Source organism: Canis lupus, chromosome 38 (genome assembly GCF_011100685.1).
Source record: "Canis lupus familiaris isolate Mischka breed German Shepherd chromosome 38, alternate assembly UU_Cfam_GSD_1.0, whole genome shotgun sequence".
Lineage (NCBI taxonomy): Eukaryota > Metazoa > Chordata > Mammalia > Carnivora > Canidae > Canis > Canis lupus.
The window spans coordinates 9,944,286-9,948,717 of record NC_049259.1 but is presented as its reverse complement, the minus strand read 5'-3'; the positions used below and the strand labels follow the sequence as shown (position 1 = coordinate 9,948,717).

General features: G+C 36.7%; 1 pseudogene; it reads left to right on the top strand.

Moving 5' to 3' along the window:
- Positions 1 to 813: 813 nt before the first annotated feature.
- On the top strand, positions 814 to 2,745 carry LOC106558342 (annotated as a pseudogene).
- Positions 2,746 to 4,432: the final 1,687 nt, after the last annotated feature.

The following is a 4,432-nucleotide window of genomic DNA, read 5'->3' as shown; positions in this document are numbered from 1 at the left end:
GGCAAAAAGAGGTTTTAGGGGTAATAAAAACATACATGCTTTTTGAATTTTGTGGTTACACTACTATTTCAATCTGTCATACATCATACTGCACATTTTTTGGCAATATTGCAAAGCAAATGTAAATAGATAGATGATAGATTAGATAGATAGATAGATAGATAGATAGATGATAGGATTGTAATTTTTAAGGAACCATTCTGCTGAAATGCTGTTTGCTTGCTCTGTGATTTCTATATCCTTAATTCTTGTCTTCACTTACAATAGGAACTCTCAGGTAACAAGATCATTTTTTAATACTGGAAGTGATCTCTCAAGCAGACGTTACTAGGAAAAATAGAGTATTACAGGCATACCTTCTGTCATTGTGCTTTGCTTTATTGTCTTTCTCAGATACTGTACTTTTTATAGATTGAGGCTTTGTGGTAAAGTGTTGACCAAGTTTATTGGTGCCATTTTTCTATTTTCTTTACTTCCTGTCTCAGTATAACATTTTGGGAATTCTTACAATATTTCAAACATTATTATTATTATTATTATTATTATTATTATTAATTATATTTGTTATGGTGATCTGTGATCAGTGATCTTTGATGTTACCATTGTCATTGTTTTGGGGCCACTAACTATCCCCTCATAAGACAGTAAATGTAATCCATAAATGGCAAGTGTGTTTTAACTGCTCCATAGACCAGTTGTTCCCTGTCTTTCTCACTCTCCGTGGGCTGCCCTAGACCCTGAGACACACACACACACACACATACAAAAAAAAAAAAAACAAAAACTGAAATTAAGCTAACTGATAATTCTACCATGACCTCTAAGTGTTTAAGTGAAAGGAAGAGTCACATGTGTGTCACTTTAAATCAAAAGCTAGGGGTCCCTGGGTGGCTCAGCGGTTTGGCACCTGCCTTTGGCCCAGGGCGCAATCCTGGAGACCCAGGATCGAATCCCACATCAGGCTCCTAGTGCATGGAGCTTGCTTCTCCCTCTGCCTATGTCTCTGCCTCTCTCTCTCTCTCTCTCTGTGACTATCATAAATAAATAAAAATTTTAAAAAAAGCTAAAAATAACAAAGCTTAGTAAAGAAAGCATGTCAATAGTTGAGATAGGCCAAAAGCTAGACCTCTTGCACCAAACAGCCAGATCATGAGTGGAGAAGAAAAGTTCTTAAAGAAAATTAAAAGTAACACTCCATGGAACACACAAATGATGAGGAAGAGAAACAGCCTTATCACTTATATCAAAAAAAATTTAGTGGTCTGCATGGAAGATGAAGCCAGCTACAACATTCCCTTGAGCCAAAATCTAATCCAGAGAAAGGCTGAACTGTCTTCAATTCTACGAAGGCTGAGGGAGGTAAGGAAGGAGTCTGTAGAAGAAAAATTTGAAAGTAGCAGAGGTTGGTTCATGAGGCTTAAAGAAAGAAACCATCTCCACAACATAAAAGTGCAAGGTGAAGCACCAGATGCTGATGAAGAAGCTACAGCAAGTTATCCAGAAGATCTAGCTAGGATTATTAATGACGGTGTCTGCACTAGACACTAGATTTTCAGTGTGGATGAAATAGCCTTCTATCAGAAGAAGATTCCATTCAGGACTTTCATAGCTAGAGAGACAAAGTCAATGTCTGGCTTCAAGGCTTCAAAGGACAGGCGACTCTCTTATTAGGGGCTAATGCAGCTGGTGACTTAAAGCTGGTGACCAAGGCTTGTTTACCATTTTAAAAATCCTAGTGCCCTTAAGAATTATGCTGAATGTACTCTGCTTGTGCTTTATAAATAGAACAACAAAGCTTGGATGACAGCACATCTGTTTACAACATGGTTTACTGAATATTTTAAGCCCACTCTTGGGACTGACCACTTAGAAAAAAAGATTCCTGTCAAAATTTGACTGCTTGACAATGCACCTGGTTACCCAAGGTGTGATGAAGATATACGACAAGATTAATGTGGTTTTCATGCTTGCTAACACAATATCCATTTTGCAACCCATGGGTCAAGGTGCAATTTAGACTTTCAAGTCTTATTATTTAAGAAATACATTTCATAAGGCTGATGCTGCCACAGATATGTGATTCCTGTGATGTATCTGGACAAAGTGAACTGAAAACCTTCTGGAAAGGAATCACCATTCTAGGTGTCGCTAAGAACATTTGCAATTCGTGGGAAGAAGTCAAAAGATCAACATGAACAGGAATATAAAGGAAGATTATTCCAACCTTCCTTGATGACTGAGCGGCTCAAGACTTTACTGGAGGAAGTAACCACAATATGGTAGAAATAGTAATAGAACTAGGATTAGAAGTGATCCTGAAGATCTCAATGAATGCTACAGTCTTGTGATAAAACTTGTACAGATGAGGAGTTGATTCTTGTGGAAGAAGAAAGAAAGTGGTTTCTTGAAATGGAAGCAACTTATGGTGAAGATGCTGTGAAGGTTGTTGAAGTGAAAACAATGGGCTTAGAACACCACATCAAGTCAGTTGATAAAGCAGTGACAGGTTTTGGGAGGATTGACTTCAATTTGGAAAAAAGTTCTACTACGGGTAATATGCCATCAAACAGCATTGCATGCTACAGAGTAATTGTTCGTGAAAAAAAGGAACAATCAATATGGCACACTTCATTGTTGTCTTATTTTAAGAAATTGACACAGGGACCCCAATCTTCATCAACCACCACTCTGATCAGTCAGCAACCATATATGTTGAGACAAGACCCACTACCAGCAAACAGATGATGACTCTCTGTAAGCTGAGATGATGCTTAGCATTTTTTAGCAATTAGTATTCTTAGGATATGTGCATTGTTTTTTTAGACACAATATTATTGCACGCTTAATAGACTACAAGGTAAACATAATTTTTCTTTGCTCTGAGAAACCAAAAGACTTCATCTGACTTGCTTTATTGTGATATTCAGGCAGAAATTGATATTGCTGTATCTCTGAGGTATGGCTGTATATGAGAACAATAGGACCTTTATATCCTAGCCTCAGCACATACAAATAATCAGAGGTAAATTAAATATAATTTTTACGTATGCAAACTTGTAAAGTCATGAACACACAGTATCAATCAGTAGTCCCCTTTTAGAAATTGAAAACAAAAGGTAAATCAAATATCTGTTACTAAATGTTAGTTGCTGTTATTATTATTATGCTATTTTTAGTAGTGTTGCTTTTAGTAGATCCTGCTACCAATATGTCAATCTGATATACTTGCATGGACCTTGCATTGTCCCAATAGTATGGCTGTAACTTGTTTTCATAGAGATGTTTAAAGTTTGCATTTTAAAACCAAACTTCATCAGTGTTTTTTTTTTTAATTTTATTTATTTACTTGTCAAAGAGAGAAAGAGAGAGAGAGAGAGAGCACAAGCAAGGGGAGTGGCAGGCAGAGGAAGAAGCAGGCTCCCTGGTCAACAGGGAGCCTAACACAGGGCTCTACCCCAGGACCCTGGGTCCCTGACCGGGGTGGCTCACTGGTTGAGCATCTGCCTTTGGCTCAGGTTGTGATCCCAGTGTCCTAGGATTGAGTTCCACATCGGGTTCCCCTCAAGGAGGCTGCTTCTTCCTCTGCCTTTGTCTCTGCCTCTCTCTCTGTGTCTCTCATGAATAAATAAATAAAACCTTTTAAAAAATGTTCTGGCCACTTTAATAACTTCTGTTAAATGATACCCAGCTGCTTATCTTAGAAAAGGAAAAGGCATTCGATTATTTATACATTGCTTCCTATCTAAGCTATTTTCTTTCACAGAGGGAGGCTATAGGGTCTTATACATAGTGCAGTACTTTGTCTGAGATGGTCTTAACAGGAAATTCAGTATGTGTATTAAATACCAGGGCTTTCAGTATGTTTTATGAAATAAATCCCCTATTGCCACCTAAGTTTTATTAACCATTTTTTATCCATTTCATGACGTTATTGTGTGGACCTTTTAACACATTAGATGTGAGAAAATTCTTTAAAATTTCAAATATGGGTTATTTTTCTAAATAAGATGTGGTTATACATGGCAATTAGGGTATAAAAATTATTTCAGATATTTCATTTTCATTTTCTTTAAGTTAGAGATCATTTTTCCACATTTCTAAGGAACTTACAACTCAACAAACCTTAAAATTTAGACTGCAGTAGCAAGCAATTTATTAAGGCAACCCAACTATTTTTACTTAAATGAATTTAGTATATGTCCATTCATATAATTCTTCTTATAATACCTAATATATTGTTAAATATTTAGTTGTATATCCATCGTTGTCTAGTGGTCATTCTCACCTATTGTATGCTCTTCTCCTACAAATCAGTTTCCATGGTTCCCTTCCAAAGCCTCCTAGGTAAATTTAGCCAATAGGAATTGCTGCTGATAGCCTGGAAAGCAAGAAAAGAGAAACTTGGTATTCCTATATTTTATCCCTCACATCT